The sequence below is a fragment of the Globicephala melas genome, chromosome 21 (genome assembly GCF_963455315.2).
Source record: "Globicephala melas chromosome 21, mGloMel1.2, whole genome shotgun sequence".
NCBI lineage: Eukaryota > Metazoa > Chordata > Mammalia > Artiodactyla > Delphinidae > Globicephala > Globicephala melas.
This window is the reverse complement of record NC_083334.1, coordinates 25,434,656-25,458,178: the sequence shown is the minus strand read 5'-3', so window position 1 is coordinate 25,458,178 and position 23,523 is coordinate 25,434,656. Positions and strand designations below refer to the sequence as shown.

The 23,523-nt window shown below is 43.8% G+C and overlaps 1 protein-coding gene and 1 pseudogene across 17 annotated transcripts in view; one reads left to right on the top strand and one right to left on the bottom strand.

Annotated features, from left to right (window-relative positions):
* FUT10 (fucosyltransferase 10) overlaps positions 1 to 23,523 on the top strand; it is a 362,801-nt gene that overhangs the window by 268,292 nt on the left and 70,986 nt on the right. For 14 of the 17 annotated variants that reach the window (XR_011377117.1, XR_011377116.1, XR_011377115.1 and 11 more), the window contains one exon: positions 1,948 to 3,724. The exons of 1 other annotated variant lie outside the window; for it this stretch is intronic. The gene's annotated coding sequence lies outside the window, so the exon portion shown is untranslated. Of the gene's footprint in view, positions 1 to 1,562; positions 1,603 to 1,947; positions 3,725 to 23,523 lie in introns of those variants that run through there. 2 more of the 17 variants (XR_011377109.1, XR_011377111.1) reach the window with 1 other exon arrangement.
* Positions 6,712 to 10,292, bottom strand: LOC115867849 (calpain small subunit 1 pseudogene; annotated as a pseudogene).

Sequence of the window (23,523 nt, the reverse complement as noted above, 5' to 3'; positions counted from 1 at the left end):
GCCACCGCAATAAGAGCCCTGAAATTATTCTGGAATTTCAGGGGGTTTTGTTTGTTTTTTTGTTTTTGTTTTTTAAGTACAGCCCACAACGAAGAGTAGCCCCCGCTTGCCACAAGTAGAGAAAGCCCACAGTAGAGAAAGCCCAGCAAGGAAGACCCAATGCAGCCAAAAATTTAAAAAAATTAATTTAAAAAAACCCCAAAAAGCAAACGCTGAATGCTATTTTTGCTTTTTACCTTTTATCATAAAAGCGAAAATCCTCTTCAGATTTCTTTCTGTTAGATAAAATAGGTACTAATGCAGGTTTTTCGTAAAAGCAAAGTGGCTTAGAGAGAACTTTTGAAAATTGGAGGATACCTGCACTCACTCTCATAGTATTTTAAAGAACGAAACACCTCTCTCTCTCTTTAATCTCTTGAGAAAGAAAGAACACTCCCAAGTTGGCAGCTCACACTGCTCAGAGTGAAATACAGTGGTCTGTGGGTGCCGGAATCATGCCTGGAAATACTGTCCCCAATACACACATGTATAACATCAGCTGTAAGTACAGCTTGTGTCTGGTCCTCAGTCCTACTTGGAATGTTTGAGATGATTGCCTACTAGGGATCTCTTTACAACTATGAAATAGTAGACTATTCATCAACAATTATTTCATAATTTATATACATAGATAGGCTTGATAAGGAAGAGACCAATTTCTAATGGCCAGGGAGTTTTAGGAAAGAAGAAGAAGAAATACTCCCAAAGACTTACTAGTGCATAGTAATCCAATATCTAGAGCTGAGATCTGACAGAAAAGTTCATAGATGTCAAGGATTCTAAGAAAATATGTTTACACAGTTTTCTTGGGTCACATTTTTGGCTTCAAACTTTATTTCACGGTTTTCAGGAATTCTGTCTTCACAGTGAATCAGTAAATGGTCAACATTTAAGACATGCCACTCTTCTGAAATCAATCAAAGTTCAAGTAGAACATTCTTAGTCAAGTGTTGAGTCATGCTGACTAAGAGGCAATGGTGCAGGGAGGTGGGAGAGAGGATTGAGGCCCTCACAGAAGTCACTTGATTAACAATAGCTTCATTCTAGGACTGGAGAGCTCTCTAGGTCCAGGAGTCAGAGTTCCTAACCAATGGGAGAGACAGAAGGTTGAACAGCCCCCTTTATTTCAGTGGGAGAAAAATCTCTGGAATGTTATTTGCATAACTGTGACCTCAATTCAATACAACATGTCCAAGCAGGTAAGACAGAATCCACTATACTGGAGGTCGAAGTCTCAAGGGTATACTTTTAACATTTCCATTACAGAAATTCTTATCATGGAATAATGTTCTCATCTACACAAGGTGAGACTATAAGGTAATGTGATTCATTTAACAAAAACAACAAGCATAACAGAATGCATGCAATGAGATGAATGTGGGCTCTTGTCTTTGGAGAATAGATTTGAATTTTGGAAACAGCCAAAATGTCAGTAGCTTGGAGGTAGGGCAAGGGAGAACTCTTAAAAAGCTGAATAATTGGGAAGATTGAAGCTGCAGTGCGCAATCTCTTTTTTCAAACAGGAGCTTCTTTTGGTTTTCACAAAGACCTTCCCTGCCTGAGGTAAGGTAGCTTGAGACAGAGAGCTGTTATTTGTGATATGGTCATGTGTGGACATTGCATGAGAAAGAATGCACAACTTGGAGAGTCAACTTGATAGACCTTGAAAAGACTTAATACATGATAATTGCATAGACTAATTGAGGATGTCTATATCTAAAGAATTGAGATTTTGAGTCACGTGCGTTATAAGGAATTCCAAGGATCCACTGAATTTATCCTATTTATTCTGGAATTTCAGTTTTCTTTGTTTGTTTGTTTTTGTTTTTATTAGTACAGCCCAATAGTCTAGGTATATGTTCTGAGATTGTTTCTTAATGTGAAATTTGCCTTATTCTTTGCATTTAGGATAATTGGATTTGGCTTATAAGAAACATGAGAAAAGAAGATTTACAAGCAACCTATGCTAGATCTAAGATCTTCTACAGAGAATTGACTTAATGTGGTCTCCATCTTCTCCACTGACAGAATCCCATGATTTGGACTAGCGCACAATGAAAGAATTGGATTAGATGTAAAAGGTTTCTAGAAAAAACTCTGAGTCTTCCGCCCTGATGATCTATGAGTAGGAAATGTGATAATATAGCAGCCTACCCAGAGAGCTTTATTCCATGCTGCCTATTTTCAGAAGGAATAATGACTTCCCAACTGGAGAGTCACCATGTTCATCACTTACAGAGGCTGGGTACTTGGCAATCTCGACCAAAATATTAGCTAAGGATACCTGGGTAATAAAGGAAAGCCTTCCTTATTGATATTTGCAAATTACAACAAGTCTTGATGTGGCTTTGAGTTATATATCACCTATATGATCTATTGTAATTAGCTATATATATGACATATAACTGTACATATGACACCTGTGCACACGACAGATATGTGTAGATGTATATTACCTATATGAAAGAATATTTGGAAAATTTTCTTTTCAAGAAAGTATTTCTGTAGATTTGGAGACAATTTTCTTGCTCCACAATTGTGTATTTCTCCTCTTATTCAAAATACTCTTCCATGTAAGAAAGTGACCAAGGGGACTTCCCTGGCGGTCCAGTGGTTAAGACTGTGTGCTTTCACGGCAGGGGGTGCGGGTTCTATCCCTAGTCAGGGAATTAAGATCCTGCATGCCGCGCAAACGCGGCCAACAAAGAAAAGAAGAAGAAAAAAAGAAAGTGACTAAAATGCAATTGTCTTCCTCATCAAAGGAAATTAGATTATTTATATTATAAGTCTCCCTCTCTCCACCAAGTCAAACAATATTAGCCTCCCGTTTCATCCTAAAACAAAAAGGCTTCAGGAGCAGGGGTGAAGGGGCCACAGGAAAGAGGTACACTGGAAAGAACCCTGAAATGTGGGACCCATTTCCACCTTTGCCCTGGAGCAGCTGTGTGCCTTTGGGCAAATCATGTGACCTCTTAGGGCTTCAGCTTCCTGGTCTGTAGAATGTAGAGTTGAACCAGAGAGTTTCTTAGGCATGTGTGCACAGAAGAATCACGTGTGTCTACCCAGTGTGAACAGAAGAATCACCTACAGTCTTCGAAAGAGATGAGTTCCTTGAAATGGGTAATGGTGTTTTTTTTTTTTTTTTTTTTTTTTTTTGCGGTACGCGGGCCTCTCACTGTTGTGGCCTCTCTCGTTGCGGAGCACAGGCTCCGGACGCGCAGGCTCAGCGGCCATGGCCCACGGGCCCAGCCGCTCCGCAGAACGTGGGATCCTCCCGGACCAGGGCACGAACCCGCGTCCCCTGCATCGGCAGGAGGACTCTCAACCACTGCGCCACCAGGGAAGCCCGGTAATGGTGTTTTAAACCCAGAGCTTACCACAGGATGTGACACGTAGTTAAGGTTGCCAGATTTAGCAAATAAAAACACAGGATGTTCAGTTAAATTTGGATTTCAAATAAATGATAAATACATTTTTAACATGAGTATGTCCCAAATATTTATCTGACAACCTGACACATAAAGGAAGTCAAAGTTTGTTCATGTGATGAACTTACATCACCAAGCCTCTACTGGTGGGAATTTTAGATAAAGAATGGGAAGTGGTAGGGGATGTGTGTTTCAGTAGTTTTTCGGTCATACCACATGGGGAGTCTCTTGCTTTTTTTTTTCAAGCTTTATCAGCCTTGATTGGAGTACTTTTTCAACCTTCGACAAGAACTATGTCAACTGAAATGCTTTAGGCTGTGAGTAAAGTATACCTCAATTAAAATAGTTCAAACAATAAGGGAATTTATGGATTGACTTAACAAGAGGTCTGGAGCTGAGATGAAGCCATCAAGGACCCAGGTGTTTCCATCTTCTTTCTGCTGGGACATCCTAGGTGTGTTGGCTTTCATCTTCAGGACATTAGAGGGGAAAAGGAAAAACAGTATATATATATATATTTTTTTGGCCATGCCACGTGGTTTGTGGGACCTTAGTTCCCCGACCAGGGATCAAACCCATGCCCCCTGCAGTGGAAACAGGTGGAGTCCTAACTACTGGACTGCCAGGGAAGTCCCTATACATGTACCTTTTTAACTGAAGGGAAAGGAAAACATTTCTAAGGGCTTTCTATCTCCAGAATACTTCCCGTTCAAACACATTGGCCAGAATTGGGTCACACGCCCGTGCACTAGCCCAAAGGGAGGCTGGAATGCAAATTTCAGATGTTTTCACTCTTCCTGGTAGGAGGCAGTTTCTGTAAGTAATGAAGGAAATGGTTGGAAATAAATATTGTGGAGGCAACTGAGTGTCATCCCTAACCATCACATCTGGGATAAGCCTCTTCTTTTTTTTTAAGCCTTTTCTTTTCAATGACTCCGACACACTGATGGATTCTTGCCTGGTGGACCAGTCTGAAGGAGTGGGGAATGCCTCACAGTTTTAGGTGTTGTTCTTTTGAAGGCCTTTATGCATTAAACCCTGACCCCAAACAAAGACACATTTATGTTGGTCCCAACGTAGCCCTTTAAATGTGTTCTCCTTTAGCCAGAATGATTAGAACTTCAAATTTCACAATCACTTTCCTTTTTGCCCAGAAAAATATTTTTTTAAACTTGAAGAATACTTTTTCTTTTACCCATTATTCACTTCAATTTTTCATGCCAAGCTTATGGCACAATATCCCGCTGAGTATACACACAACAGTCTTCGAAATGGCAGAATCCTCATTTCAGAGGAGACTTTCTTTCGGTTGGATTTCATCCAAATGTACTTTCATTCTTAAGTATGCTATTAGAAGGAAGGTAAAACAGATAATGATTTTCTTTTGATGCTCAAGATTGCCCAAGATTTTTAAAGCGCTCTGCACACTGATTTTAACCTCTCATCACTTCGATCAGGTGAAGCAGGCCAACGTGCAGTGTTTCAGTGTGGGGAATACTTAACTAGTCTCAAGACCTGCAAAAGAGGTTTGGCCCTGATTTGCACACAATGTTATATACTTTTGTTCACCATGTAAATGGGGCCTGTAACTGGGGTAAATTCTTTCACAATGTTGCTAAAGCACAGATATTAAAGTGCATTTTCTCAAAGCTTACATAAAATTCCAAGTGGTGTACAAAATAAGTTTTAAATGCTACATATGGAGAAAAGAGAAGAGAAAGAAAATTAGTATTTAATGAATAGCTTTGCTATTCAAGACATGATGCTTAAATGTCTGACATCTTTACATTTATATAATCTTGAAAACAACTTTTTGAGTTATTTTACAGGCTATTGATTCATCCAAGGTTATACAATCTAATGAACATCAGAGACAGAATGAGAATTACTGCCAAAGACTATTCCTGCAAAGGAAGCGATGTGGAGTTTTTACAAACACACACTTGATAAGGTAGTTTTTTCTTAGTCTTTGCCTGTTTATTAAAATAGAATTTCTGTTTAGGGTTGAGTTGCAGAACAAGCTTTAAATCCAAAACAGCACTCTCATGATCATTAGCAGGATATCCAATCAGAGATATTTTCTTCAGAAAGATTTGTACATTTTCTCCTGCCCACTGGTAAGGATAGGCACGTCCTCTGGAACTCAATGCATTACACATTCCAAGCATAGCAAATCAATCATTAATTATTCTCAGGAAGAGTGTTCAAAGTTCTCTTCCTTCTTTGGGTGATATGATACAACATGAAAAACAAAACAAAAACCCTGGGTACTTAGTCCTTAGGTAGTACCTGATCAAATACCCCGTTTGTTACAGATCCTTCAACTTCTACACTGTTCCATCACTTCCCAAGATAAAAAGGGGGGTAGAGGCTTCCTTGGTGGCGCAGTGGTTGAGAGTCCGCCTGCAGATGCAGGGGACACGGGTTTGTGCCCCGGTCTGGGAAGATCCCACATGCCGCGGAGCGGCTGCGCCCGTGAGCCATGGCTGCCAAGCCTGCGCGTCCGGAGCCTGTGCTCCGCAACGGGAGAGGCCACAACAGTGAGAGGCCCGCGTACCGCAAAAAAAAAAAAAAAAAAAAAAAAGGCGGGGGGGAAGACTATGGATTTCTGTACTGAGGGAACTTTTCTGAGCTAACTAAGTAAATCTGAATTGTAGCACAAAATAGCAGTGTTAAAATCTTGAGCTGTATGTTAGTTCTTCAAAAAGGCTTTGAGGTATGCATGAATTTATAGTGACTGCGAAAAGTTGTTGGGCTGGTTTTTTTTCAGAGAGAGCAGCCACTGGGGTACATTTTTGTCCTTTTGGGCCTGGCAGGCTGGGAGCAGAATACAGACAAAGGCACTGGGGCATATGGGCCTGTTATGGCCTGGAATTCGGGCTCTCCGGGTGGTAACTGAATGGGTATGCCAGGGTGTGTAGGGACTGGACTGATCCTCCCAGAACTGAGAGAAGGGCCCTTGGGATGTGGAAGCAACGCAAGTGTTGGACATGGCACTGGTGCGGGAGAGGGGTCACGCAGTGGGTGTGAGATTGGGTGTGCTGGCCTGGGGTCACCCTTCGGGCAGGTCGTGGTGAAGCTTGTTGGGCCCTGGCTGTTGGCTGAGAAGCTGGATGCCAAGGGCTGGGAGAACTGAAAGGCCCGTGAAGGTATGACTGCCATCAGCCTCAGCCCTGGGAGAGACAGAAGAGTCCAAGGTGAGTCCTGCGGCGAGGCAATGAGGGGGCAGGTCTGGGGCTCCCATTCAGGAATACATGGTCAGCTGCAGCCACTCCTGGCTGTCCACCTGGATTTGTCCGGTGCCACGTCTGTCAAGAGGTTTGAAGGCACAGAAATCTGACGAGTCTGACCAGACAGCTGATGAAGCTGTCAACATCCGTGTTCCCTCCCCCATCTGAGTAGCGTCCGATGATCCTGTCGTAGAGATGCTCATTCAGGCGGAACCCTGCTGCCTCAAAGGTTCCTGGGGAGTTCACCGCTGCCCATGGTCCCTGAACGGTCAACGTCAAACTGTTTGCCACATTTTGATGTTGCTCCACAAGCACTAGAATTCCTCGAAGCCCAGCTTGCTGGTCGTGTCAGTACCACGGTCACCATGATGCAACAGGATTCAATGCTAAAACCGTCAGTCTTCAGACCGGGAGGTCGGGTCACGACTTGGTTGAGAATGTTCGTGAATTCTGTGGCACTGACTCTCTAGCCAGCTGGGCAAAGACTCTCCGGCACTGCCGGACCTCCTCACTCTGATTGGCCCGGATGATGGCGTAAGGGTGCGTGGGGCGGGGCTCTGGGTGTAACGCGCAGGCGCCTCACGGGCGACGCTAGTAACCCGGCCGGGAAACGCCGGCCGCGCTGCGGCTGGCCGTTCTGCCAGCACCGCTGCATTTGGCCGTGCTGTCCTCTGTACCACCCTCCCCACCCCAGCCACCGTCTCCCCCTGACTCCAACCAGGGTGCCCCCTTCTTCCCCCTTCCCCCTCCCGCTCCTTCAAGAACGAGTTAACCAGGACCGTGGCTGTGACTCAAGATTACGCCTCAATCACACGCTCGCCGGTCTGCTCACCTGTGCGGCCTCCCTAGCGTTGGACTTCGGGGGAAGGCTGCTTGAGAAAACTCTAGAAAATTAAGCAACAAACTCCAGTTATCTCCAGAAAAAAGAAGAAAGGAAAACTTCAAAGGTAAAAAAAATTAAGCCAGTAAAAAATATGCTGCCTAAAGGTTCTTTTACGAGGCCTGTGGGTTTTCATCTTTGCGTATGCCAATAACTTAGACATAGTGTTTAATTTGCTGCTTTATGGTAGAAAATTCCTTGATTCAACAATGATTTGTTCAATAATAACTTCTTCAACAACTTTGTGGTGAATACCAGACGTGGATATGGGGGCAGAATAGAACTGTAAACTGGGGTAAAAGACGGAAGATGCCACTGCAAAAAACAGCCAGGTACCAAAATTCAAGAAAAAAGATAGGAATTAATTCTAAGGGATTTATTCTTCAGCGCGACCCATGAATGCCGGGTCATCCATATAATGTCCCACCCACTTATTGTACAAACTGAACAGTGAGGCCTAAGGTCCTTGAAAATTCTCCTCACTTAAAAATAAATGCGTCTACCTTTGTTGCACATTTAACAGTGTGCAAAGAACCTGTGAGAAACGTGTTTTTGAATAGAGCTAATAATAACAAGGAGTATTAAAAAGTGTGATGTCGGTCCTTTAAAATTGTTTTAAGTCAAAGATCATCTGCTAGCATATGGATTTCAACTTTGCTACCCTAAAGAGATGGCTTCAGATTACAGTGTTTAAAAAATTTAGTTTACTCTCTGAACTCCAATTTAATATTAACTTTCGCTTAGAGAAATGTCTTTTGAAATCTAACCTGAGCTAAAGGAAAACTTCCGCTGACAATTCCTTTTGGCGGGGAACCATTCTTTGCCACTCTCAGTGTTCCCCACCTTGATCCTTCTGGTGTCTATTTCTGTTTTGTTTCTGAACTCAGAGAGGGTCAGAGTATGATCCGTTCTTCCTCTAAAACCCCAGCATCACCTAGAATTGCAGACCAGGCAGGCGTACAGCAGACGTGCCCACACATGCCATCAGTGTCAGGCAGACTCAGACCAGAGAGATCCTTCTCTGATCGGGGACAGAGATCATGAAAAGTGTGTAAAAACTAGGCTTGTACCCTGGTTCATTACAGTCACCTTGGCTTACACAACTAAAAGAAGAGGTTCCCTGATGGCTCATGAAACCCGGAGGAAACCTGACCTTAAAAATGCTAAACATATGGATTACAATTGAACACCATATTGTCCCAATATTCAGAAAAGTGATGAAAGATTTTCAGTTTTAATCCCAGTGTTGGTCTCCTGAAGACACATAGAGTTTCAAATAGTGCAGGCCTCATCCCTGAATTTTTTTACATGAACTTTTAGCCAAACAGCTGGTAAACAGGTTTCCTTGAATTCATTCAAATATCTCATTATCTTTTCAAAGTTTCCCTTTGAACGTTCATTTCTCTGCTAGTCTAACTTCTTATCACTAATTTCTTCAGTGGGTATAAGGATCATACTCCTTGCTCCTACAATATTATGCAGATCTATAACACTCCTAAAATGAAAACCATAGTGCTAGACTTGCTGTCATAATTGTCATAAAAAGACTAATTTAGTCTCTCTCTAATTTAAAACAAGACACTAATATATCTTAAGGATTCTAGAAAAGAGGCATTGCTATTTTCACTCATTGTTACTGACCAGTCTTAGAGTTTTAAGTCTTGCATCTGTTTTCTCCATGTTTTCTTAACTGAAATATATCCTATTAAAACTGGGAAGCAGGGCTTCCCTGGTGGCGCAGTGGTTGAGAGCCCGCCTGCCGATGCAGGGGACACGGGTTCGTGCCCTGGTCCGGGAAGATCCCACGTGCCGTGGAGCGGCTGGGCCCGTGAGCCATGGCCGCTGAGCCTGCGCGTCCGGAGCCTGTGCTCCGCGACGGGAGGGGCCGCGGCAGTGAGAGGCCTGCGTACCGCAAAAAAAAAAAAAAAAAACTGGGAAGCAACCATCCTAGGTTAAGATTTCGATACATGTTTCTCTCTTTTCCTTGCCAATGTATTTCTCTGATTGTCCCTTATTTCCCATAGCATTTAATACCCATATAATGCAAAAAGATCACCATGTTACCTAATGGATTTGTACATGTACATATGGTACATATCTTGAAACAGCTTTCAATTTTATATAGCTGTGCAGTCAGCTGCTGGTTTCTACTGCTTCTAGAAACCTTGCCAGACCATCTGCAGACCTCTAATACTTCTGACCAGAGGGTAACTGGCAGGAATTAAATGTTACGACCGTATTCAGCAAAATTTCATGATTCCAATGCCCTAACTCAGAAGCAATACTAACTGGCCTTCAGAAAGAGACAGAGGTTAGCAAGACCTCTACGTTAACTACACTAATGCTTCTCTGAGTCAGCAAATATTATTGACACGAGTAGCAGAACTCAGACCCTACACAAATATCAATCATCAGCTGGTCAGAATAATAGGACTGGGTATGTGGACAATAGCAGAAAGATGTTCTAGATGCTGGGCATACCTTCTTGGAATCAGGAGGAATTATTGTGACTGGCTTTGGGAACACAGCAAATTATAGGATCAGGCTAACTAATTGCAGCTTTAAGGAATCCCCACTAGCAGAAAATACTCACTAGACCAGGGGTCCTCAACCCCCGGGCCATGGACCAGTACTGGTGTGCGGCCTGTTAGGAGCTGGGCCGCACAGCAGGGGGCGAGTGAGCTGCTGCATCTGCCGCTCCCCATGGCTCCCCATCGCTCGCATTGCCACCTGAACCATCCCCACCCCCACCGGTCTTCCACGAGACCGGTCCCTGGTGCCAAAAAGGTTGGGGACCTCTGGGCTAGACTGAAGGAAACAAGCTAGTTTAGCTGACCTTCTGTGTAGCAGGTGACCTGAAGGTGAGGGTGTGCAGGACACCCGTGAAACCTTGTAGACCAGTGTTTTTTCTTTTTTTTTTAAATCCAGTGGTTTTCTTTCTCTCTTTTTTTAACATTTTATTTACTTATTTATTTTTTGGCTGCACGGTGTGTTAGTTGCAGCATGCGGGCTCCTCTCTAGTTGTGGTGCGCAGGTTCCAGGGCGCGTGGGCTCTGTAGTTTGCAGCAGGCGGGCTCTCTAGTTGAGGCGCTAGAAATCAGTAGTTGCAGCGCGCCGCCTTACTTGCCCCACGACATGTTGTGGGATCTTAGTTCCCCGACCAGGGATCGAACCCGAGTCCCCTGCATTGGAAGGCGGATTCTTGACCACTGGACCACCAGGGAAGTCCCTGCACACCCGTGTTGATGCAGCTAATCTGAAAATGGTTGTCCCCTTCCTCCTCAATAATCCACTCCAAAGTGACATGATTTATGTATCATCACAGATTCATAGTTAACTCCTACAATTCTTTATTCCTGTCCTCTAACCATTTAGTTATCACGTATAATGATTACATCACTTGCTTCCTTGTATAGCGCCCCCCATAAAGGGATGTTTTGGGGGAAAGGGCGCACATACGCCATGCACACGTGCTGCTGTGTTTGTTGTTTCAGGGGGAGTCTAAAGTTGTTGCATTAGTCAGAAGGGAACTTCACACTTTTAGTTTGTGGGTGGAGTGGTAGACAGAGTGAAATGTGGACGTATGCATGACAGGAAGGAAAGGAAAATGGACAGCGAATGCGTTCCTCATTGTGTGAGACTGTGAGGTAACTGATGTTGTTTGGAAAGTTCAAGTTCAAGTTCCAGAGATTGGTGGTTATATGTAGAGATGTAGGTATATGGAGACACATAGCATTGGGCTAGCCTTCTTTGTTTTTGAAAATCAACTTTATTGAGATATCATTTACGTACAATGTAATGCATCCATTTAAAATGCACAACTCAGTGTGTACACATGTGGAACTACTGTCACAATCAAGATGGAGAATATGTCTATCATTCTCCAAAATTTCTCCTTGCTTCTTTGTTGTCCCTCCCTTCTTCTACTTTGGCCCCAATCAAAACAGAGCTGCTTTTTGGTCACAGATTTTTTTAATATTCTAGACTTTTATATAAATGGAATCATACTCTTATGTCTGGCATCGTACACGCAACATAATGATGTTGACATTTATTCATTTTGGTGTGTATTTAGCAGTTTGTTTCTTTTTATTGTTGAATAATATTCCACCATGTGCATGTATCACTTTCTGTTTATCCATAACCTGCCGGTGAACATCTGGATTGGTTTTGATTTTTGATTGTTGTGCATAAAGCTGCTATGGATGATTTCCAATTTAGGGTTATTGTGTGCAAAACTGTTATAAATACTTGTGTACAAGTCTTTGTGTGGACATATGTTTTCATTTCTTTTGTGTATATACTTGGGAGTGGAACATCTGGGTCATATGTTTCACTTTTTCAGAAATTACCAAAAGGTTTTTTTCTGAATGATTGAGCCATATAATATTCCCAGAAGGGGTGTATGAGGATTCCAGTCGCTGAGCATCCTCACCTCCATTTGGTTTTGTCCATTTTAATTATAGCCATTCTAATGGGTGCATGGTGGAATCTCACGGTAGTTTTAATTTCCATTTCCCTGGTGACTAGTGTCATTTACATCTTTTCATGCAACTTGTATACTGTCATTAGTGAAGTGTCTGTTCAATTCTTTCACTCATTTTTTAATTGGATTGTTTGTCTTTTTATTATTGCATTGTAAGTGTTCTTTAAATAGTCTGGATACAAGTCCTTTGTTAAATATATGCTTTGCAAACATTTTTTACATTCTCTTGGTTGTCTTTTCATTTTCTTGACAATGTCTTTTAAAGACCCCAATTTTTAAAAATTAATTAATTAATTAATTAATTTATGGCTGCATTAGGTCTTCATTGCTGCATGCCAGCTTTCTTTAGTTGCATCAAGTGGGGGCTACTCTTCATTGTGGTGAGCAGGTTTCTCATTGTGGTGGCTTCTCTTGTTGTGGATGACGGGCTCTAGGCACATGGACTTCAGTAGTTGTGGCACTCGGGCTCAGTAGTTGTGGCGCATAGGCTTAGTTGCTCCATGGCACGTGGGATCTTCCCGGACCAGGGCTCGAACCTGTGTCCCCTGAATTGGCAGGTGGATTCTTAGCCAGTGCACCACCAGGGAAGCCCTAAAGACCCCAATTTTTATTTTGATAAAGTAACTTACTGGCATTTTCTTTTATAGCTCATGGTTTTTCTCTCCTATTTAAGAAATCTTCACAAAACCCAAGGTCACTAAAATTTCTCCATTGTTTTCTTCTAGAAATGTTATAGTACTAGGCTTCACATTTAGGTCTATGATCATTTCAAGTTAATTTTTGTGTATAGTTTGAGTTGACACTTTTTTTTTTTGCATATGGATATCCAGTCATTCCAGCATCATTAGACATATATGTGTGGATCTCTTTCTGGACTCTATTCTGCTTCATTGTTCCTTTTGTCTGTCTTTCTGTCAATACTGCACTATCTCGATTTTTGTAGATAGCATAAGTTCTTCTTACACTATCAAGGTCCATCTTGTTCTTCTTTTTCAAAATTGTTTTGGCTATTCTAGAGCTGTCACCTTTCCAAATAAAATTTAGAATGAGCTTGTCAGTTTCAGGGAGAATACTGGCTGGGATTTTGACTGGGGTTACTTTGAATCCCTCAGTCAATTTGAGTAGAATTGAAATCTTAACAGTTGAATCTTTCAATGAACCTGTGAATTTTAACGTACTATGAATCGGAACCTTCCAATAAACCTATGAACATGGATTATTTCTCCATGTATGTGATTCTTCCTTAATTTCTTTGAGCAATGTTCTATAATTTTCAGTGACGAGTTCTCACATATCTTTTGTTAAATATATTCCTAAGTATTGTTTGTTTTTAGGTACTCTTGCAAATCGAATTTTTATTATTTAATTTTCTGATTGTTTACTGCTGGCGTACAGAATACAATTAACTTTTGGATGCTTCACTTTGTACTCTCCCACCTTGCTAAATTTACATATTAATTCTAGTAGCTGTCATGTAGATTTCCTTGAGATTTTCAGCACAAATACTCATGCCATCTGTAAATAGAGTCCAATTTTCTTCTTCCTTTCTTTGCTTTTGATATTTATTTTGGTTTCTTTTTTTTTTCTTACTTCCATTTTATTGTTTTGTACTCAATTTTTGCCCTCGTTGCTCACTGGGGATAACCCACTGCTACGTTAAAATCCCTGATCTGGGGAAATTTAGCAGAGATCTCAAACTAAGGCAGGAATAGGGCCAGGAAAAGAGCTGATGGATTAAAGAAGAAACAAAAGAAAGACACTGTGAAGAAATATAGTTAGCTAGAGGCAAGCCTGCAGTTTTAGCTTTGCTGCTGCTGTTGCTGGTCACATCGCGGTCCTTTTGAGCTGGTTGGAAAGAAGGAGAAAATGTGTGAGAGCTGTGAGTGGATGGGTCTTAGCTGTGGCCGGAAAACTCTGTGGACGTTAGGAACTCCTAGGATTTTCAAATGAGGAGGCCAGTATCAGTCATAGGCCAACATGCCAATCAGATCCCAGTTCCCCCTCCCGTGCACATCCACCCACTGAGTCTCTGCCTGTTTCTGGATCCTTCCCAGAGACCTTTCCTTCTTCCCCTAGCAAAAGCTCTCAGGAAATATCTGAGCCCCTTTCTGTGATTAAATTCTGCCCCACCCCCACACTGCCCCATCACCCGCTGTTACATTTTAACAAGGTGTATCCGAAGATGTTTTAAGTTCCGAACAATGACAGCACAAACACAACAGCAAAACATGTAAAGGAAGAAAATAGCATTTATTGAACATCTACGAACCCTATGATGCCCTACGGTTATTATTTAATCATAATAAGGTCTAAAATAGGATTTGTGTCCTCATTATAGATTAAAGGACTGGGGTTTAAGAGGTTCAGCCTTTTGTTCAAGGTCATATAAAAATTGGAGAATAAATTTGAACCTCAGTCTGAGTTTAAGTATAGGCCTTTTCCACTGCACTCATCTGACCCTTCCGTATTACTGAACACTTTGTGTAATATATTTGCTGACTTATCACTGACTCTACTCTACTAGATTGTACATTTCTTGTCTGCAGGAGTGCACTCACCATTATACACCCAACCTCCAGCACAGGGCACAGCAAATAGTAGTTATACAGTGCCAGCTTGTTGAATTGATTTAAATACCAAGAGAACAATGTGTCTACTTGCTTTATTTATTCATTCATTAAACAAATACTTTTTTGTGGTTAGACACATAGATCTAGAGTGGAAGTCACATAAGCAAATAAGCAATTAATTCTACACAGTGTTACAAGCAATGATACAGGACAAATAAAATATTGAGGAAACACAGAAAAGAGATACCCAGAATGGCCTTGGGATGTCAGCAAAGTCTCCCTGAAGGAGGAGGGATATTTTGATGTTTGATGTCGAGAATGATGCGTTGTGAAAGAAGGAAGATAATCCAGACAGAGAAGGCAGTCATGTGCAAGGTTGGGAGTGAGAGAGAGTGTGACACATTCAAGAAAATGTCAATAGCTCAGTGTGGTTGGGACATAGAAGGTGAGACATGGAATGATGAGAGATGAGGGCAGACAATGAAACAGGTGTCAACTATGAGAAGATTATCATGTTCTGTTAAGGCTTTATCCCAAGGGAGCCACCGAAGGGATATAATCTGCAGATGGCAGAATCTGATTTCTTATTTAGAAAGACCATCCTGGCTGACTTCTTTGTGGAAAATGATGGGGGTGGGGCAGGACACCATTTGGTAAAGAATCGCTGAATTCTAGGTGAAAGATGATTGTGGTCGAAACAAAGATAAAGAGTATGGGATTGGGGAAAGTGGGTAGATTTGAGAGATAACGAAAGTAAAATGAATAGGATTTGGAGACTGATTAATTTGGGAGTAATGGAGAAAGGATTGATGAGGATGTCTTAGGTTTGGGGTTTGGGGAAACGGTGGACAGCCAGGCCATTTATGAGCTCTTGAACCCAGGTGAAGTATTCGTGTGAAGAAGAATACCTCCAATAAATATCATCCCAGATGGTGTACCAGAACCTTAAAATCATCATAATTGTTTCAGTAAATTATTAGCCTCCCCCTCTCCAGCTAACTCGCCACGTCTCTCTATAACACCATCATTTTCCGAGTCAATTAGGCTGCAAACCTCTTGAGCACCGTGGTTTCCTCCTCTCCTCAGCCATCCCTACACTTTCAATTAGTCGCCGAGGCCTGTTTGTCATCCTCACCAATGTCTCTTGAGTCTGCCCTGTCCTTCCCTTCCCACTGTCATAACTGCAGTCTGAGCCCTTATCACTTCATGCCGGAACTACCTCTTAGCTTGAGTAGTTTCCTAACCCGTCTTCATACCTCCAGTTGCTCCCCAGTGCAGTCCATCTGGGACCCCATGGCCAGAATGATTTTCTTTGTACGCTGCTTCCGTCACCTCTCCCAGCTCAGACTGAAGGAGAGCTTGCCTTGAGCTCAGACTAAAGGAGAGTGGCCCCAGCAGACTGCAGGCTAGGAAGAGAAAGGAGGCCCCTGTTCATTTCCTAGTCCCTCCTGCTTCACTGCAGTTGTAGTAGTGGCGCCATCATCTGCTGCAGAAGCACCTGCGCCTTCTCCCATGGCTCCAACGCTTCAGGCTCCGGGAGTGCCACTCCCTCTGTGTGTTCTCTCAGACTCCAGGGTGGTGACAGATCACTGCTGTCGCTCCTCCCAGCATGTCAGCATCCCTCGTGGTTCCCTTCACCCTGCTTCTTCATTCAGCTTCCTTTGCTTGAACTCTCGTTAATGTGCCACCTGTCTGCCTCATGGACGCTAATTGATGCAAGGCTGGCTGGAAGAGCACCCAGACTAGTCTTTGCCTTCATAGGGGTTCATCTGGGTACATTGATCTCTCCCATGGCACCAAGCCTGGGGACGGGCCACTAGAAAATCGCTTGTTATCCTAGATGAAGAAAGATTATTCATAAGCTAGACTCAGTTCTGTGTGTGAATACAGGGTTCCTGTTGACAAACCAAACTGCCAGACGTGACCCCTGTTAGCACGGGGCTATTATTGATTATTGCCCAGTGGGCTTGACCCTACAGCCCATGGGGTTCCCAACTGATAGTGAAAGATCAAGATGACATAATCTTATTTATTGACGGGTGCCCAATGGATAGACTCAACGGCCTGTCTAAAACCCAGTGGAATATCTCTGCCATCTTCCAGCTCTAAATTCTTAATTCTGGGACTGATACCATTCTTTATGAAGCCAGCATGTTTGTCACTGTCCTAGAGGATGCCTCTGGCAGGAGTTATTCCAAGAGGGCTGATGCTTCAACACCGCTACCTTCAGGGTGATTTGGAGATGACTTGTTCACAGTGCTCTTTCTGTTTAACAAGGGCAACGTTCATTCTCAGAAGTGGAAGAGCCACTAATCGTCTGCTATCATCAAAGAGAAACTCTTACCAGATGCCTTAGCAGAATTTGCTGCTTTGCTGCTTTCTGGAGGCCTCAGAGATTCTTGTTTTAATTATCCTTTCTCCACACATCATGTTTTTGAAATTCCCAACATATTTCCAAGTTATTTTAGCTGGGTATCTTCCCAGCTGATCTTAAAATCAGATTTCCTACTCTTGGCTTCTTAATGATGCTTACCAGTGGGAAAGAAAAGGGGTGAAAGGATCTCAAGATCTTTTCCCTCAGGATGTAGTGTAACTATCTCTCGGGGAAGGAGTTTTTTCATTTCAGTGTGAAGTGCAGGGTGCAGAAGGGCCAACACATGCAAATTTGAAGCAAACGTTTCCAGAGCATCAGTCCTTCACACATGCGTAAAACAGATCATCCAATGGGAGCAGTACATAAATCACTCAGAAGAGAGTGCCAAAAATTTCCACCGCGTGCCTTCCAGAATTTAAAACCCAAACATGTTAGAGTTCCAAGCCCTTACCTAAAAAATCCTGAAGGGAAAATGAACTGTGAATAACTATGGAGAAAGTAGAAACAATTCATCCACCTGATGGGACCACCTGCTAATCAAAGTTCCCACAGTGTTTCGTATCCAGCTATGAATCAAAACTCTGGAGCTAAGTTTATGGCTTAAAAAGCCAAAGACTCCTGTCATCATCATCACTGTTATTTACCAGTGACGGAGCCAGAATCTGCATGAGTCTCGATGTTTCTTAAAGGATGTTGGTCCATTCGTAAAGGATGTGTCTGATTTGGGGGAGGAGTGTGGCCTGGTTCCAGATGCTGAGGTTAATGGGCAGTGTGGTAAATCACAGTCACAGAAAAGAAAGGCCTTGGAGTGGGTGGACGAGTGTTTTAGTTTCTTAACCCACTGCACACCCACGGAAGAGAGAACTTGACATGTGTTAGAAATGTCTAAGAAGAGGTACTTCCACACATTGTTTTAGGAAAGTGTTCTTGTACTAGACACAGTGCTTAGTGCAGAATGTTTCTAAAAAGGATTTATCGAGGTAGATGGGAAATAATTCTTACAGCAAAATGTCTGCCATCTTACATGCAGAAAGTAAGTGGGGCCGAACATGAGGAGCCCCCCAAAAATGGGAAAAAGAGAATGGGTTCAGCTATCAAACCAATGCCCTGAAATAGTCTGGCACACAGTCTGGCCCTGAGCTACAAGACTTGGTTCAGTGTATTTATGTATCAGTTTGCCATGGCTGCTGTAATGAAACACCCCAACTGGGTGACTTAAAACAACAGACATGTATTGCCTCACAGTACGGGAAGGCAGAAGTCTGAAGTCAGGATGACAGCAGGGCCATGTTGTCTCTGAAATATAGAGGGGCCTCCTTCCTTGGCTCTTCCTAGCTTCTGGTGTTTACCTGCAATTGCTTGGTTTCTTGGTTTGCATCACCCCCGTTCCGTGTCCGTTGTTGCATGGTGTTCTCTGTCTCTTTCTTCACATGGCTGCCTTCTTATGAGGACACCAATCATATTGGATCAGGGGCCCACCCTACTTCAGTATGACCTGACCCTAACTATTACATCTGCAACAATGGACAAGTCACATCTTGAGGTACTGGCAGTTGGGACGTCAACATCTTTTTTTGGAGGGGGAGGACACGAGTCAACATGCAACAACTTTATTGAAATATGGCAGGAATAAGATTTACAAATTAGGAGCTTTCTTCTCTGTTTCTGTTCTCCTTTTTTCTTGCCTTCCTTCCTTCCTTCCTTCCTGCCTTCCTTCCTTCCTTCCTCTTTCCTTCCTTTCTTTCTCTCTCTCTTTCTCCCCCCCCCTTCTCTCTTTCTTTCTTTTCTTGTTTCCCTAGCCATAGCATCTTGGTGAGGAGTGAAGAACAGAACTAGGAGACACTAAGTTGGTGTACATAAGAAAAGGCATGGTGATACCTAGAGAAATACAACTCGAAATGAGAAAGGCGGTCTGCCTGTGTGATGAAGACATCTCATATACAGCATAATGGAATTTTGAAAAAGGAGAAAGAAGATTTAGCAGTGTAACATGCGTGAGGGAGCTAAAGATGATTTTCAGAAGTTGGCTGTGTTGCCAGGAGTAGCCATCCTTTACCACCATTGAGAGCACCGAGTCCATAGCTATGTTTCACGTCATGGCTTTGGAGTCACTTCTGTGTTCCGTTCAGCTGTGTCACTGTGATGAGCTGGCTCTGTGGAGGGAGGAAACAGGACCAGTTTTGTTCATGCTACATGAAGCCTGAGGGTCGGCCTGCTACATAAATCTGATGGGGAGTCTTTAGCAACGGAGGCACAATAACAAAAGACAGAGAGAAGAAAAGTGTGGCAGGGTCCATTCAAGCACAGCCCAAAGGACAAAGAAGCTTGTCTGGTGGATTTTAATATTATGGCTCCTCTGTAATAGACAACTCTGTCTTATACTTTCTCAGCTGAGAATTAGTCCTTCACATCACCCAAAGAAGCCCACCTGTTCTGTTCCTATGCTCATTAAACAAACTTCCCACTTTAGTTTATACTGCTTCAAGGAGAGAATGTGTTAATTGTATTAACAAAAATATTCACATCCAGAGTTCGGCAGACTTTTTTGTAAAGGGCAAGATTGCAGGTATTTTCAGCTTTGCAGGCCATAGCAGCTCTGTGGCCATAACGCAGCTCTGCTGCTCCTGCGGGGAAAGCAGCCCCAGACGATACGTAAGCCTAGGGCCTGGATGTGCTCCAGCGCAACTTACTTTACAAAAACAGGCGTCAGGCGGAGCTGGCCCACAAGCCATTGTTTGCTGACCCTGTTTTAGACCATAGGGCAATATATATTTTTGCCTTTTTAGTAAAAATTTGAATTTCGCTTTTATATGTAAATCTCAGTTTGGTTAATGAGCACTGCCTTTGAGAAACAGTTCCACCTTCTATGTGCTGACAAATTCAAGATTCTGAGTGTGTAAGACCTAGGGTCAGATCTTCTAGCATGGTTAATTCACACGCTCGTTGTTACCTCATAAAGTGTCATGGCAACAGTGTGCTGATTTCTCCTCCAAAATGGATAGGATCTCATGATACAATTTTATTTATTTTATTTTTTTCTTTTGGCCACACCACGCAGCATGTGGGATCTTAGTTCCGTGACCAGGGATCGAACCTGTGCCCCCCTGCAGTGGAAGTGCGGAGTCTTAACCACTGGACCACCTGGGAAGTCCCTCTCATGATACAATTTTATATCAGCGGTTTTCTCTTTTTGTTTTTCCTTCACTCAGTGGGGCCTCAAAGGTCAATGAGACTAGTTTTGTAAAGGAGAGTGTGGGTCTTAGAAATGTGAACTGACTTAGAAATGAAAACTGGAAGCGAGGCTGAGTATCCAGGATTCCCAGCCTTAGGTTTGGTTTCCCAGCCTTTGAACTTGGCTGCTAAAAATTATCACAAGAGCTGGAGACCCGGGACTTAAGTCACCAGACAGCAGTTGTATAGTGTTGATGATGGGGATGGTGCGTAAGCCACTGGCTTGGTACAAAGAAGCCAAGATTACTCACGAGCTCTCAGGACGCCGTATAGTTCGTGTGATCTGTTTTAAAAATTTGAAATGCCATTAAACATTTATTATCCATGTATTTATCTAAGCCTGTCTTGAACCTGTCTATGTTTTGGCTCTACAACTAGTTCAGGTAACAAATTCCATGTGTTTACTTGTCTTCTAGACAAGAAGCCCTTCTTGTTGATTTAAAGCTGCTTTTTATTAAAACTGATGGTGATGTCATCAAAAGATGCCCAAGGTGGATTATCCCAGAGAGCTCTTAAAGGGAACACATTCCGAGGGTGTCCTTTGCAAAAAGGGTCTTTGGGTACCTTACATACCACATCACCCCAAAGTAGCAAAGTTATACAGTGGTTTCCCAACATTTTCAGCCACCAAAACTTGCTAAAAAATCACGTGGGATCTTAGATAAAATTGCTAACAAATGCACTGGTCTACTTGTAGGCCATTTTCCGCAGAGAATTCAACGTCATGTCACACACTATCATTTTTTTCTTTTAATTTGGCTGCCCCCCACTGGAACATCAGCTCCACGGAGTCAGAGCATTTGTCTGTTTATCCACAGTCACTCAAATAGTCACTGATGCACAGAAGGCATTCAGTAAATATTGTTAAATAAATGAAGCAGCGTGTGAGGTCCTGAAGCCACACCTGAGCCTGAGGCTTCCTCCGTGATTCCCTTTCTCTCATCCGGTACCAAACTTGGGCGTCCTCCGTGAAGCCCTTCCTGGGGTGTGAGGTGGATTTCGATTGGCATAGAACCTTGCAGTAAAGCGCACACACACTTTATCTTATTGGGGCCTCTCAGTCACCCTAATATGGTGCATATTATTACCACTCCCAATTTGTAGTTGAGAAAATAGACTCGGAGACCATAATGGACTCGGTCACAGTCACATTGATGGGAAATGTTAAAGCCGTAGAACTGAGACAGCTGCAGATGCACTACACCAGGATTTCAAACTACTTTGCAACTCATAGGAAGGAATTTTTAAGTATAACCCAGAAAATACACACACACACACACACACACACACACACACACACACACAGTTAAAGCAAAGGTTCTACAAAAGAATGCCTTTACTAATGTAATATACGCTGATATTTTTATTCTATTCAATTAAAAAAATTCTAATTGCAACCACAGACTGAAGAACAGCGTTGTCTGGCATCCATATTTTCTTGCATAATTTCCCCTCTCATATCATCTTTTCCCTCCATTTTGAACATGAAGGGATAATTGCTTTCTTCTCCTGCCGGGCTTCCCAGTCTCTACCTGAAGTCAGCGTGTCTGGGAGCGGGAGTCCCCCCGAGCTGGAGTCCGGGGACGCGGAACAGCCAGGACACTGCCTGAAAGGCAGTGGAAAGCTTCTCCGGGGGCCCAGGCGGAGAGAGAATCAAATCCGAAAGCCTGGACATCTGGGGCAGGAAACAGTTAAGAGACCACTAGGTGTTTTGAGCTGACAAGACCACCACAATGTTCCTGCAAAGATTAGGCAGAGAGCAGATGTGCAGTAACTCAAGTTCTTCAGAGTAAGATAGCGACGACATAAATTAACCTTGTCCGGGGCCTGACAAAGGGACCACGCGCTTTTGGAAGTCTTCAGAGGGAAGCCATTTTTTGTGGGCCCTTCAAGGTTATATACCTTTATGCAATGGAACGAGTTTAATTAGAGCCGCTTGTTTACAGGGAAGGGAAGCGAGCCCAGTAGGGGCTGTCAGGGTGACTGGACAGAAAATAAACGAATGAGCCTGCGAAACAGCCGAGGTTTCCTTGAGTTCTCGTCAGCTGATCAGTTTTCCTTCACCCCTCGAGATGACTTTTGTCTGTTTTCCCGAAACTGGAGAAACAAAGAGGTGAAAGCGTCCCAGACTCCCGATCCTCCGGTTTGGGAGGATTGTGGTCACCATCTTCTTCGCAGCTGCCTTTTCTGAGGGATGGTGAGGCGATGCCACACCCAGCTGCTGGAGGACGGGCCTCCAGGACCACTCACCCGCGCACCAGGAGACGCCCCTTAGGATGTGGCCGAGCCTTATCAGTGGGTATTCAACCTGAGGCTTTGAGGAGGGCCTGGCGCTTCAGCTCCCCAAAGATAAATTCTCTGCTCAGGGGAGGCCCAGCTGGGGTGGGCTTTGGGCCAGAGATGGCTCTGCTAGAGCTGTGTCCCAGAAGGAGATATGGGATTTGGCTCACCACTGATAAGAGCCTGGGATTCGGAGGCCTGCTAGGAAGTCCTGATCGGATTCCTGTGAGAACCTGAGAAAGGGCAGGAGCTGCGCCTGGTGGGCGGCAGAGGGGTTGCTAGAGTCAGGACCAGGTTTCCCTGAACATCCACAGAGTGCCGGGCCCCTGGGGAAGGAACAAGAGGATAGAGTGAGGTTGGGAGTGGGAATAAAGGGGGACAGGAGGGTGCTCCGGCTGAGGGCCCCAGGCTTCTCTGAGCCCCTGGCTGGACAGGCTGGGCTCCGAGGCTGGGAACTGGTTGGGGCAGACGCGGGTCCAGAGCTGTGCTTACCATGCTGCGGGCAGCTGACTGCCACCGCCCCCTTCCAACCGGCCTTCCAGCCCTTCAGGAAGAGATGCAGATTTGCCCAGGCCAGCCCAGGGCTCCCCATAAACTGGTGGATCCCAAACAGAACAGCAGAGGCTGTCTCCTCTCAGGTGGGAGAACTGTTTCTTCTTTCGTTCCCAGGGCCAAGTTTATTCATGGGTGTGGGAGCCTGTGTGGTTGTGGAATCTAAGGACCGTTGAAACAAGTCCCCACCCTAAAACATCCCTTCCAGACTGCCTGAAATGCTACCTATAATTTGAGTTAAATGATGCTATTAAAAAAAAAAAAAATCAGGGCTTCCCTGGTAGTGCAGTGGTTGGGAGTCTGCCTGCCGATGCAGGGGACGCGGGTTTGTGCCCCAGTCCGGGAAGATCCCACATGCCGCGGAGCGGCTGGGCCCATGAGCCATGGCCACTGAGCCTGCGCGTCCGGAGCCTGTGCTCCGCAACGGGAGAGGCCACAGCAGTGAGAGGCCCG